At 45.5% G+C, this 14322-nt stretch overlaps 1 protein-coding gene and 1 long non-coding RNA gene across 4 annotated transcripts in view; one reads left to right on the plus strand and one right to left on the minus strand.

The window, feature by feature from the left end:
- Positions 1-4729: 4729 nt before the first annotated feature.
- Positions 4730-10930, minus strand: LOC131278684 (uncharacterized). 2 transcript variants are annotated; one of them, XR_009186081.1, is made up of 3 exons: positions 10805-10930; positions 7418-8190; positions 4730-6574 (listed from the first exon to the last, which is right to left on the minus strand). It is a non-coding gene; the product is annotated as an uncharacterized lncRNA (long non-coding RNA). The 2 variants fall into 2 exon arrangements; XR_009186080.1 differs by having other exon boundaries at positions 7418-8263.
- The window catches only part of GPAM (glycerol-3-phosphate acyltransferase, mitochondrial), a 54335-nt gene continuing 46815 nt past the window's right edge, over positions 6803-14322 (plus strand). The window contains exon 1 of one of the 2 annotated variants that reach the window (XM_058298437.1): positions 6803-7513. The gene's annotated coding sequence lies outside the window, so the exon portion shown is untranslated. The remainder of the gene's footprint in view (positions 7514-14322) is intronic. The other variant, XM_071215675.1, reaches the window with a different exon arrangement.

Below are 14322 nucleotides of genomic sequence, written 5' to 3' on the forward strand. Positions count from 1 at the left end.
ATTTGTACAATAATCATTTGAGGGAATGGGTGAAAAATGCAGATTCTTGAGGTCCACCCCAGAGAGGCTGTTAGTCAGAGAGGCCTAGGAATCTACATTTCAACAAGATCTCCAATGATCTGATGAACATGAGGTCTATCATGTTTTGAGGCACATGTTCTGGGGTATACAAAGACTAATTTTAAAACACAAAATTGAATCACATCCTTTCCCTACTTATAGACCTTCAGTGCCTCCCTAGAACTTTCAGGACACTCAAATGCCTTAGCTTAACACTCAAGGCTTTTCCGAATCTACAATTAGTGATTCTCAAATTTTAGTGGGAATCAGACTTACTTGCGAAGGCAGATTCCTGGTCATGCCTCTCAGGATTTCTTGTTTGGATTGAAAGACCTATCCCAGGACTAAGCGCTCAGAAGATGCATGCAGGATGCTAATTACCCAGGTCACAGGAACCAATTTCCCTATTTAGGAACTTACACATAGTAGGAAGACTGCCACCAGTCAACTACCCAAAGACATACCTTAAAAGAAATAAAAATTTCTTAAAAGAAATAAAAATTTCTTTTAAGCTTAAAAGAAATAAAAATTAAAGTGACTCATACCCTTCTTTGAAGGCAACCAAACACACATAGTTGAAAGCAGAGACACACACACAAGTATGTATGCACAGAGAGATGCATTCTCTGTGTATAATATGGAAATAGATGCATATTTATGTCACGTATTAGCACACATACACAAAATATTTTGGTAGTCACTGAATGGGGAATAAGTGTGAGAAACAAAAAAGAACCTGAGAACTCTTTTTTGAGTGGCAGCATGAAATAAGAGAAAGATTCTTAGCTTTGGAATCAGATGCCTTTAGGTTCAAGTCCTCCTCCTCACTTTAACTATGTGCCCTCAAGCAAGTTAGTTAACCTTTCTGAGCTTTACCCTTTCATTCTTTGAAATGGGCATATATATTCCTACTTACAGGATTTTGGTGAAGAGTACCCATGATAGGAAACCCATCCATACCAGGATCGGCCCTGGTACGTTAGGGCTCAGTAAATGTTGCTTCCTTTTACCAAGCTGAACCTCCAATATGTGTCCACCTTGCTCTGCATCCTGATGCCCATTGCTCGCTGGTGCTCTGAAGGTAGAGCAGATCTAAAGGTAACCTTTAGATTTCCAGAAATGGATCTTGTAGATGGTGCAGAGATCTGAGGGGTCTGCAACTAGGTTGGGACTGCTTCCTACTCTTGGAGAGCTTTTCTAAGCAACTTTTTCTTTTTTTGTTTTTATTAGAGAATGTGTGGGTTTCCAGAACAACCATGTATAAAATACAGGACTCCCACATACCACCCTATTAGTAACACCTTGCATTAGTGTGGAATATTTGTTACAATTGATGAAAGCACATTTTTATAATTGTTTTGTTAACTATCTTCCCTGGTTTAACTGAGGGTTCATTGTGTTACACAGTTTCATGGATTTTTAGAAAAATTTATTCTAGTAACACATATATAATCTAAAATTTCCTCTTTTAATCACATCAAATATATTATTGAGTGCTGTTAATTATGTACACAAGGTTGCGCAACCATCACTACCATCCATTACCAAAACTTCTCAATCACTCCAAACAGAAACTCTGTATATTTTAAGCCTTAACTCCCTATTCCCTACTCCTACCCCAACCCCCGGTAACCTATATTGTAGATTCTGACACTATGAATTTACTTATCCTAATTATTTCAAATCAGTGAGATCATACATTATTTGTCCTTTTGTGTCAGCTCAACGTGATGTCTTCAAGGTTCATCCATGTTGTTGTATGTATGAGACTTCATTTCTTTTTACAGCTGAATAATACCCCATTGTTTGAATATACCACATTTTGCTTATCTGTTCATCAGTTAGTGGAAACGAGTTTCTTCCATCTTTTGGCAATAATGCCACTATAAACATCAGTGTACAAGTATCTGTTTAAATCCCTGTTTTCAATTCTTTTGGGTGTATCCTAGAAGTGGGATTTCTGGGTCATATGGTAATTCTTTACTCAACTTTCTGGGGAACTGCCAAACTGTCTTCCACAGTGGCTATACCATTTTACATGCACACCAACAATGAATGTTTCTATTTTTCTACAACCTCTTCAACACTTGTAATTTTCCTTTTTAAACAGTAGTCATTCTGGCAAGCAGATGTGGCTCAATTGATAGAGCGTCCGCCTACCATATGGAGGGCCCAGGGTTTCATACGCAGGGCCTCATGACCCGTGTGGTAAGCTGGCCCATGCACAGAGCTGCTGTGCACAAGGAGTGCCATGCCACGCAGGGGCACCCCTGCGAAGGGGAGCCCCACGCGCAAGGAGTGCGCCCTGAAAGGAGAGCCGTGAGCATTAAAAAAGTGCAGCCTGCCCAGGAGTGGCACCGCACACATGGAGAACTGATGCAGCAAGATGATGCAACAAAATGGAGACGCAGTTTCCTGGGGCCCCCTGACAATGCGAGCGGACGCAGAAGAACACACAGTGAATGGACACAGAGAGCAAACAACTGGGGGAGAGGGGAGGGGAGAGAAATAAATAAAATAAATCTTTAAAAATAAGTAATAGTCCTTCTAGTGTGTGTGAAACAGTATCTCATTGTGATTTTGATTGGCATTTCTAATGGCTAATGATACTGAGCATCTTTTCATGTGTTTTGGGGCTATTTGTATGTGTACTTGGGAGAAATGTCTACTCAAGTCTTTTGCCAATTAAAAAAACCTTTTTTTGTCTTCTTGTTGAGTTGAAAGATTTCATTACACATTCTAGATATTAAACCCTTATTGGATGTATAGTTTCCAAGTATTTTTTGATAGTGGCTCGCTTGATGTGTACTGAATTCTGCAAATAATGGGTGCAAGTGATAAATGGGAAACCAAATGAAGTCAGCATGATATTGGTGCCATAAATCAAGATCCAGGGGCCATGAAATGCCCAGTGGTTTCCAACCTTCAGTACTCCCACACTCCTGCTGTCCACTCTGTCACCATTCTACCTCCCAGGTGGGAAGCACTTTGCCCTGGAATCCCCACCTCCGAGGTGAGTTGTGGCCGAAAGTGCTCACCCAGGCTGCTTGGCTTCCTCTCCCTGCCCAAGAAGGGTTTTGTCCTCCGGACTGTGGGCTGGTCCCTCCCTGGCAGTGCTCCTTCAGGGCGGTGGACTTCAGTTGGGGCTGGACAGGTGATGAGCATCTAGGCAGACTGTCTTGCTCTCGGTCACCAATCTTGTCCCTGGCTGATTTTTTTGACACCACTCCACCCTATATTTCTGCTCTATTCATTTACCAAATAACCTCAAGGGTGTGGGGGAGACATTCCTGGCCACCGGTCACACTGGAAACTTGGCCAGCCTTTCCAGAGACCCTCCCCACTCTATCTCTGTTTTCTTCCTTACTCTCCAACTTTTCATAGCCACATTTTCCCTGGATCCTCAGACTTGATGTCCCATAACCCCCACCCCTCCTGCCAGGCATTGTGTCTTCCTCACCCAGGCCTACCTGCACCTGCAGTGGCCCCTTTCAAAGTTATCCTTCTCTTGAAGAACCAAGTCCTCTGTGGAGGTGCTGCTCTCAGCTGCTAGGAAGAAATCAAGCTGACCAGGCTTGTGTTTTGGAATCAGAGCTCGCCTTTGAGTCTTCAATGGCTGGTTACTAGCTCTGGCCCTTTAGAGAAGAAATTTTACTTTAAAAATTTAAAATTACATACCATAAAAGCAATTTGTTTACCTAATTGTTATTTTCTCCATAAATGATGATGAAGCTGTTCTTTATTTCTTTCTTCTTTTTAGTTCTTGAACTAAATATCCTGGAAGCCAAGGCTGAATATGTAGAGGAATAAAGGCCTGTTTTGTGTGTGAAAAACTGGTATGGAAAGAACATAAGACTTAATTCTGGCTTTAATTTCTGGATGGGTAGCTTTCAGCAAGTTACTCAAACTTTGTGATTATCTATGACTTAATCTTTAAAATGGCCATAAAAATAACACCTTCCACTCTCCCAGAGTTGTTGGGAGGATTGTACGAGCTGGAATGTGTGGTTGTTCTTTGTGCACTTGAAAACATGTGCAAAAGTCAGACTTAGCTATTGCTATGACATAATAACTTCTGGCTGTAGAAAGGCCCTTCAAAGGATAGTTCTTGGGAAGCAGATGTGGCTCAAGCAATTGGGTGTCCGCCTACCACATGGGAGATCCTGGGTTCGGTTCCTGGTGCCTCCTAAAGAGGATGAGCAAGACAGAAAGCTGACATGACAAGGTGACGCTGCAACAAGGTGATGCTGCAACAAGGTGACGACACAACAAGATGATGATGAACGAGGAGACACAATGAGGAATCATAATAAGAGACAAACAAGCAGGGAGTGGCGGTGGCTCAAGTGATTGGGCACTTCCTTCCCATATGGGAGGTCCTGGGCTCGGTTCCTGTGCCTCCTAAAAAAAAAAAGAAGAGAGAGGAACAGACACAGAGCAGCAGACAGTGAGTGCAAAACAACCATGGGGGAGGGCAGAAATAAATAAATAAAATAAATCTTTAAAAAAATATATTTAATGACACAAAAACAAGTTTGTTTGTTTTCTAAAAGGATAGTTCTCTGACCTGCTTTGCCTTATTTTCCACTTATTTTCCTTCTTATTTCCATGCTATATATGATAGGGCTGAGAAATTGTGAACAAAAAGGAGTAGACACTATACACTTGCTTTTGTTATTGTTGTTGTTGTTGTTGAAATAGTAGGTTTAATTCAATTTAATAGCAATAACACGTTTTTTTCAATAGCAAGCCATCTGGATTTGTAAGATAGTATCAACTATTAACTCAGTTGGTTATTCTCTAAATCACAAATAAAATTTATTTTCCTTCCAGCATTTATTAAATAAGTTATTTTAACTCACTTCAGGACTATACAATATGGCATGTCTTGAGCAATATAATGATTCAGTATAATTAACTTGAGAATAATTTAATTTAAAATTTCCATTGACCACTTGTGATATACTTTTTTTCTCATTTATTTCAAATATCTTACTTGGTTTTGTTTCTCAATTTCACATGTCTTAAGTATACACTTGTTTTTAACAGAATTATTCATAGTAGCCAATATGTGAAAACAACGCAAATGTCCATCAACAGATGAATGGATATACTGTGGAATAATACATACAATGAAATATTTTTTTAATTGATTTTGTAAATATATTACATTAAAAAAAATATGAGGTCCCATTCAATCCCACCACCCCCACCCCACCACTCCCCCCCCAGCAACACTCACTCCCATCATCATGACACATCCATACAATGAAATATTATTCAGCCATAAAAAGAAATGAAGTTCTGATACATGCTACAACATGGATGAACCTTGAAAACATTATGCTACGTGAAAGAAGCCAGATACAAAAGGACAAATATTTACTGATTCCACTTACATGAAATGTCCAAAATAGGCAAATCAATAGACAGAAAGTAGATTGGTGGTGGCTAGAGCCTGGGGGAGGTTGAGGGGAAAATGGGGAGTGACTGCTAATGGGTAGGGGGTTTCTTTACTCATTAGGTGATGAAAATGTTCTCAAATTGGTTTTGATGACAGCTACAGGACTCTGAATTATCTAAAAATCATGGATTTATACACTTTAAATGGGTGAGTTAAATGCTATGTGAATTATACCTCAATATAACTGTTATATTAACAAATAAAAAGGAGTGGAAATACAATTTAGAGTTTTCTCTTTTTTCCCAGCATGAGCCCTGCAGGGAGTTCCCTTGGAGAATGTTGCTATTGCTAATTTTTACCTTGTCTCCTTCAGACAGGCCCAAGCCCTTTGTGACAAGCCCCCTTAACTGGCTCTGTCAGTTGGTTCCATGGCACCAGGGACCCCTTTAAAAGGCTCCTGCTCCTGTGATATAAAACTGCTTCCTGAGGGCAGGCAACGACTCAGGTTCTGCTCACCTTGGTTTCTCTGGTGATGAACTTAATTCCTAACATAGCAGAGTCAAAATAGTTATTTTGGGAAACGGACTTTGGCCCAGTGGTTAGGGCGTCCGTCTACCACATGGGAGGTCCCCGGTTCAAGCCCCGGGCCTCCTTGACCCGTGTGGAGCTGGCCCATGCGCAGTGCTGATGCACGCAAGGAGTGCTGTCCCATGCAGGGGTGTCCCCCGCGAAAAGCCCCACGCGCAAGGAGTGCACCCATAAGGAGAGCTGCCCAGAGCGAAGGAGGGAGCAGCCTGCCCAGGAATGGCACCGCCCACACTTCCCGTGCCGCTGACGAAGCGGACAAAGAAACAAGACGCAGCAAAAAGACACAGAAAACAGACAACCAGGGGAGGGGAGGGGAATTAAATAAATAAAAATAAATCTTTAAAAAAAAACAAAACTATTTTTTGATTGAATGGCTATCGAGCATAACGAAACGGTTCCTCTTAAGTTCCTTTCAGTGTTGAACTCAGAAATATCAATCCGCATTTAAGGGTTGGTCTGCTGCTCCTTGGGGCTGGAGGCTTTCTCATGTGTTTAATCCTTGCAGCCATGGGTGGGGAAGATCTAAGGGATAGGTGCAAAGTCAGAACTAGCAAGATGGGGGTCATGATTCTCTCCCAGGTCTGCTTAACTCCCAGAACCCACCCTCTCTACAATGCATCTTGTGTCCTAACACACGATGGAAGGGGAGGGCAGCTGGAAGGATAAAGCAATGTAGAAACTGCAGGTTACTACTAACAAAGGATCATTAAGAAATGAAGGTAAAGCACCCCCAACATGTGAAAGCAAGTCACTCGGATTTCCTCCACTTGTTCAGGGTCACAGTCATTGGGTTGTGCCCCTGGTGTGAAATTTGCTCACCACCTCCCCTCCCTCTGACACACTGCTCAGTCCTATTCAAGCCACGCTACTTCTCCCTGCAGCGAGAACTCTTGGCAATGGTCACCCTGGGAGCCTGGAGCTCTCTGGGACCACTCAGATGCTCAGCTGTGGCTCTGGGCCAGCGCCCCCACTAAGAATGAGGCTACTGTGCTTGGAGCTTCACTCTCCAGTCAGAAAATCCCCTCCAGGCAAAGCCAAGAAGACACCATCAGCTGCATCATTAAATTATAACAAGCCCTGACGGGCACTCCAGAAGCCTGGGTCTGTTTGTCCTTGCCGGCGGTCAGGAGGCAGTTATCGATTGGCTGGGCCTAGAGGCCTTATCTCTGGCTGATTATTATTTGATTAAAGAGCCTTCCTCCTCTTGTGAGGTTTCGAAACTTGCAGGGGTTGTGGCGTCCACGCTGCAAGAGTTTGCTGCTGCCAGGGGACTTTTTCTGAGGTTCTGGCCAAGCACCCAAAGTCCCTCAGCTTTTGGCCATACAAACAGGCACCCAGTGGAGTGGGACCTTATCACTGACTCACCTGCACTCTTGGACCGAAATCTCCAGAGCCTCTGTCAGCGTTGCCCGTCGACTGATTGGACACAATTTTTCAAACACCACAGAATCAAGGCTCCAGGTACTCATCCAATTTTGGGGTCTAATTTCTTGGGGCGTCACAACATTAGGAAGGGGGATTGGATGGAGGGCTGAGAAGGCAAAGCAAGAAAGGCAGGAGAGAGCGGGAGGAAGGAAGTTAAAGAAGAGAGAGTTCAGAGTCTTGGAATTCTGAGGAAAGGCAAAGCCAAAGTTCCAAGACTTTGAGTTGTTTGCTGCTGGAAAGAGGTGCAAGTGCGTTTGTGATGCAAATATGTTCTCTGCTGTGCTTTCGTTCCCCATCAAATTGGTTCTGAGTTCTAGCTCCTCCTGGGACTCCCTGGCTCAGAACCCCAAAATTCTGAAAGGGTTTTGGACACTTTAGGAGAAATCCAGTTGCTTTAGTTGGAAACATCATCAAATTGGATTTGCAAATGGGGCATGGCATTGAGAGGCTCCACTTAGCAGGATAAATCCTTGTTCCAATCCCTGAAATGTGATAGAGAGAGAGAAGGGGGGCTGAGCACACGTTTATGAGGGCTTCATTTTACTTGGTGGATATCTGTGTTTGATGTGCGGCATCCAATTCTCATCCCCATCCTATTCCCAACTCCGTGTTGTCCTCTGAGCTTGGGCAGGGCAGCCAGAGCTTCACGTCCAAGGACTTCCTCATTATCACTGAAACTAGGCTCCTTGTGGTGCCAGCAGGGATTTAATCACCTGGAATGAAGATGAAAGACAGAGAAAAGGATAGACTCCATCGTCTCTAATTGTCAGGGCTGGCTGGAGGTAGCTGAGGAGGAAAGCGAGGAAAACAATAATTTAATTTTGGCATTATATGGACAAGAAAGCTTTTGTGGTTATCTTAAATCCTAAGAGTTCACACGCAGGTTGTCCCTCCTTGTCAGCTGTGGTGGGACGTTGCCTTGACCTTGCCCCACCAAGATCCTCCACAGCATGGAGGAGCCTTCTTCCTGCTGACTTGCTGTGGTTCTGAGGAGCTTTCTCTGCTGGAGGCTCCATTGGCCTTCCTGAGGCTTTCCAGAGTAGTAGGTCTAAGAAGTTCATCGAAGTGAGCACTGCTCCCCTCTCATCATTTTAAGGTAAATGCCAAGGGATGGAGGAAACAACCAAGGCAAGGGGCTACACCTCCTGCTCCTGATTCTTCTCTGCTTTTTGGGGTGCTCTTCTTCCTTTTGCCCACTGTCTAGATGGCCTGGCTTCTGGTTACCTCTCTGGTCTCTTCCCTCCCCCTTCTCCATCCCTTTTCCACTATTCAGACACTTTCAGTTCCTTGCACCCACTATTATCACATTCTTTTCTGCTTAGAACATTCTCTACTCTGCCCCCAAGTCTGGACAAGTCTTACGGATTAGTTGGTCTCTCTGAGTAAAGCCACTTCCTGTGGTTCTAGGTTAGGGTCCACTGGACTTTCCCTTATTGGGTCACTGATCATATCGTACTTGTTTCATGATCCATTGCCTCCACTAGACTGGAAGTTCCACAAAGGCAGGGACCATGCCTGCCTGGCTCACAGCTAGATCCCCAGAGCCTTGCAGGTTCTGACACCCAGTAGACACTGGTAACAATGGAACACCGACCTGCCCAACAGTGTTTTAAGTGCTTTATAGTTATTAACTCATGAATCCTCATAACAAGCCCATAGATGCCAACCCATTTAACGGGACAAAACTGCAAGGTTAAGAACTTGCACACAGTAATACAGCAAATGGTGGATTTCAGAACCCAAGCTTTCACCACTATGCTCTGGTGCCACTCTGCACCTGAATCAGTGAAGAACAAGTGGGTGATATCAGCTTAATTGTTGCCATGCTGGCAACTCTCCCACCTGCTCCCATTCACTCAGCTAAGCCCACTGAGCACCAACCATGTGCCAGGCTGTGGGCAGGGCTTTGAGGATACAGTGGTAATCATATCCTCACAGTCCCTGAACTGAGATTCTTTCTCTCTTGATCTCAACCACCACTACCCCCCACCTGCCTTTGTAGCCACGTTTCATCCCTTAGGGGCTATCAGTGAAAGACTGAGAGGGACTTCAAGGCTGAAATATGCACCAGCCCCAATATTTTTAGATGGATACACTGAGACTAAGAGCGGGTAAGTAAACTGCCCAAGTGGAAAAGTGCTAGAGACAAAATTCAATGTCAGAACTGTCTAACCTCAAAACACTTGCTCCTTCTTTCTACCATACCAGGGAGTCCCCGGATCCTGGGGGGATTGGACCCCTCTTCCTAGTCCTGTTTGATTCCCTCACAGCTGTTTGGCTCTATGCCTCATCTTCCCTGCCTGGTTCCCTGATCCCTGACACCTGCCTGATGGCTGGTGCTTGTGGGTCGCACACTTGTGCCTGGTCTGGCAAGACCTGGAGACTCCTGCTCTGAGCTGCCTGTGGTCCTAGAGTGACAGCTCTTCCTCTCCTCCTTCAGGGAATGGCCTGGGGTATCTGGTCCTTGAAAAAGCCTACTCTAAGGGTTCCAGGTTTTGTTAGAAAAGTGGTACAGCTTGCTGAAAAGGGTCACTCAGATCCACAGCTGAATCTTGCTTTCTCCACTTGTTAGACTGTGGAACCCCAGTTTCCTCTTCTGTAAAATGGGTGCAATTCTGCACTCATGGGATTACTTCTGAAAATAGTGTCTATAGTCTCCATCGACTATAATGTCGATGGAGATGGAGGAAGGTCCCTGCCCTCATGGAGGTTACAGTTGAATGGGAGATATAGCCATTAAGAAAAATCACCCATATAAATAGGTGATTCCAATCTGTGATGAGAAAAAGAGCAAATAACCTAATTTTGATGGAGGTGGAGAGCTAGCTAAGGAAGGCCTGGTTGAGGGACACCTGACACCCCTCTAGCAGAACACAGTTCTTGCTCAGTTAGCGCAACACTGCCAAGTCCCTGCAGATCTGTGAGGCTCAGAGTCTGTGAGTAGGAAATGGGGTGGCTGGACGAAATTATTCGACACCTGAGCCGCCCATCTCTGGCATGCTGTGATGCTAGGGACCTGCAGCAAAGAGCACATCCAGACAGAGCCCATGAAACGAGGGCCTCCTGACCGCCCACCCCTAATCACCTCCACTGATGGAAAGAGGCTGAGTCACAATCCAAAGGAGGCAGGAGGAGGGATTGGCTTGCTGATGGCCGGTTCTCTCTCCCAGAATCCCTTTCTATCTTCCAGCACCACCTGCCTTCTCCCACTGGGGCCCAGCCTCCTGCTTCCCTGAGGCTGTTGCTGTCAGAAGAAAACCCCTTCCCAGGGAATGGGCACAGCATCTCCCCAAGTACCTACTAGTACAGCCTGGATGATTAACCCACCTGGGGCTGTCCTCCCTGAGGGCGAAATTCCCAGTCCAGCTGGGCAGGGTGGGGAACAGCAAGCTGAGGGTTTGGAGGTGGGGCCTCCCGAGGAAGGGCTCTGGGCGCTGGATGCATCACTGTCCCTGGGCTGCCCAGGAGCCCTCCGAGGGCCGCCTCCCTCCCCACCCACTCAGCCTCCCCCAGCAGCACAGTGTTCCTTTGGCCAGGACACAGCCTCCTTTGTTGAGTGCTCAGGCCAGGGCATTAGTTACTGAGCTCGCTTGTAAAGAGCTGGTTAGCATTTTTTCCAGACAAAGCCCGGAGCTCTGGGAGGTGGTGGGAAGGCTAACCCTGCAGTGAGTGATGAAAGGCCCTGGAAGAATGGTGATAACAGTGTCCTTAATTCTCTCCCCTCTTCCCTGCAAAGGCCCTATTCCCTGGGGTTCTCTCTCTTCCCTACCTTGAGCCTCACTCCTGCTTCCAGCTGCCTCATGGTCGATCCCTGCTTCTTGCTAGCTGGCCACCGGGTGGCCCCCGGGCTTAGTAGGACCTCCCGGGGCACCAGCTTTGTAGCAAGTGAAGTCCCAAGGAGCAAAAATGGTGGGGAGACAGGTAGAGGCCAGGGACTCTCCCTCACCTGAACTCCAGATATGAAAACTCCCTGGGTGCTAGGAGGTCTTGGAGGAATGGATGTTTTAAGAAAAACGGAGATGTTATGCAACCAAATAAGACTAAAAAATACACTGGACAGAGAGCTTTGGGATGGCAAGTTGTGGCCCAAAGTAAATTCCTCACCACGGATCATGAGAGGCCTATGGCAGCAAGTTTGTAATGGAAAGCCCACACTCACCTTTCAGTTCCCAGAGTCCCAGAGCCTTGCTAATTCCACCACAGGGGGACCTGCTTCTCTAACTAGAGCAGCCTTTCAGAGGTGTAGTGAGTGGGCCTCCTGGTTGTCATGCGGAGGCAGTAATTAAAATACTCCATCGTCACTCCTGGGCTCTCAGGCTGCTCCAAGCAAGGCTTCCCCTCCCCCACCCTTGCCTGTATGAGTGCACTTGCTTACTGAGGCTGGGATTTGGCACACAGCAGGCATCCTGTGGGGCTGAGGCTGGCTCTGAGTATTTGGCCTCAATATCCAGCCAGAAATCAGGCTGGTCGGAAAAAAAACCACCAAAATGAGACTTGAAAGAAAGGAACATCCATGTCCCATGCTCTGCCACCTGCAAGTATATTTACAGGTGGGGTAGTTGACATGAGCTTAACTCTGGGGGCTGCCAGGACTGTACGGGTGATATTTTTAAAGTCAATTCAAAAACAGTGACTCTGAAGAACTGAGAGCTCTTCTAGGACTTGGCCATGGGAAAGCCAGGGGGTTGGTGGGAAGCAGGCAGGCAGGAGGCTGGCTCTCCCCACCCCTAGCCCTGCTCTCGACCAGATATCTGCAGGGACCGTGGAAGAGAAGCTGCGCAGTCCCCTGGCACCTCACTGGAGCAGCAGCGGCCCTGACCCCAGCAAACTCCCCATGGGGCCCATTTTAATTATCTGGTGGGAGGATGCCCAAGGGGAGCCTGCTGGGGGTGGGAGTGGGGTGTGCCGCAGGGGCTGGGGGCCTGCTTAGGTCATAGAAACTGCGCCTTCTAATCCTCAGAGTGCATGGGGCTGTGGAGCAGCACTGGGCATCCCTGGGGCTTTGCCAGCTCTCCTCTAAAGGCCCCCTTGCTACACCACCGTCCCTGCTCCACTTCTAATTAGCTCTGTGACCCTGGGCAACAAGGCTCAGTCACTGCTCTCAAGGAACTCATAGCACAGTGGAAGGGCCAGATAATTAAACAGGCAGTTTAGTGTGGCATTATGGTGTGGAAAGGGCAACCACAGACGAGAGCAGAGTATTCACAGGGCAACTCCAGCTCCCCAAGTCCACCCTCTCACCTGACCCCTCCCTGCCCATGTCCTGGAATACTGTCTCCGTTCAAGCAGTCTCAAATCTAGTTACTCTCCAGGAAGCTCCAGTGGTTTCTTTTTTCTTTCTTCTTTTTTTTATTAGAGAAGTTATGAGTTTACAAAACAATCGTGCATACCATACAGGATTCCCATACATCGCCCCACCACCAACATCTTACATTGTTGTGACACATTTGTTAGAAATTCTGGAAGAACATTGTCATAATATTACTGATATCTAGAGTCCATAGCTTATATTTGGTCTATTTCCCCCCAAACCATCCTATTATTAACACCATGTATTATAGTCTTGTATATTTATTATGGTTCATGAGAGAACATTCTCATATTTGTATTGTTAACCACAGTCCATCATTCACCTCAGGGTGCACTGTGTCATATAGTCACCCTGCCTTGTTCAATCCATCCAAGTGTACACTCAGTGACTCTCAGTGCCATCACAGAGTTGGCTGTCATCACCTCCATCTGTTTTAGAACGTTTCATTACCCCAAAAGGAAGAGTCCCATAACCTGCCTCTCCTTTCCCATCCACCCCCCATTGTTTCTAAGCTGCAGATGGTGCTGATCTGAGATGGCTTTTTCCAGTCTAGGGTGGCATAAAAAAAATGAAGACAAAGTGTCAAGCCTTTCGTACAGTTAAATGTATTCAGTTGCCCCCTTTATTCTGAGTGTATATCTTTCCTGCTTACTTGGACGTTTTAAAATATTCTTTCTTTTATCAAGTGATGGTGTTTGGAGAATGCCAATTTATTTTTAGTCTAATTTTAATATTGTGATGGGGCATAATAAAAAAGTTAGCATTCCTTTGTTATTTTAGCTCAAAGTCTGGGGGACATTGCCCAACAATGTCTAAGGTTAACACTTATGCCCTACACCCACATAGGAGCCCCTGGTGTTTCCTAGTTTCTGATTTCCGGCCTTTTGCAGAGTAGCAGAGCTGATATATTCAAATTCCACTCACTTCTACAAGACTCTTGGCTGGCTGTGGCAACCAAATCCTTAAATAGAAACTACAGTTTTCTTGGCATCCCAGGCTTCTGTATGTTTAATGTCTTGAGTATCTGCTTTCTGGGCCAAACTCATGAAAATCTAAAGGGGAATTATCCATTTCAGAAGACAGTTGCAATGGAAATAAAAGCCATTAGTACCCACTGTTATCAGGATGTTTAATTTTTCATTGATATTTCAAGAGAAACATTGACCTTCAGAATTGTGTTAACCAGGTCTCCAGCATTCATTTTAGGGCAGCTCGAGATGGGAGCAAAAGATACCAGTATCCTTACTTGGGGTAGACTTTTAGGGTCCTCTGTCTACCACCTGCCCAGATTAGGGGATCCTCCTGCTTAAGAGATCTGCTCTGCTTAAATGATGTTCCATGTTACATATGATCACCCTGCCATTTTCAATGTGGTTCAGGGCATTGGAAGTCCCCCAAGAAGCTTGATGAGTAGGAGAAAATGTCCATAGGTAAGTCAACTCCCAGGACTACAAGTGGTAAAGCCCAAATTCTTGGGCTGTAGTGGAATATTTCTGAGTTAGAAGGTCATTTAAATTGAGTTATGCTATGCACA

The sequence above is a fragment of the Dasypus novemcinctus genome, chromosome 6 (genome assembly GCF_030445035.2).
Source record: "Dasypus novemcinctus isolate mDasNov1 chromosome 6, mDasNov1.1.hap2, whole genome shotgun sequence".
Classification (NCBI taxonomy): domain Eukaryota; kingdom Metazoa; phylum Chordata; class Mammalia; order Cingulata; family Dasypodidae; genus Dasypus; species Dasypus novemcinctus.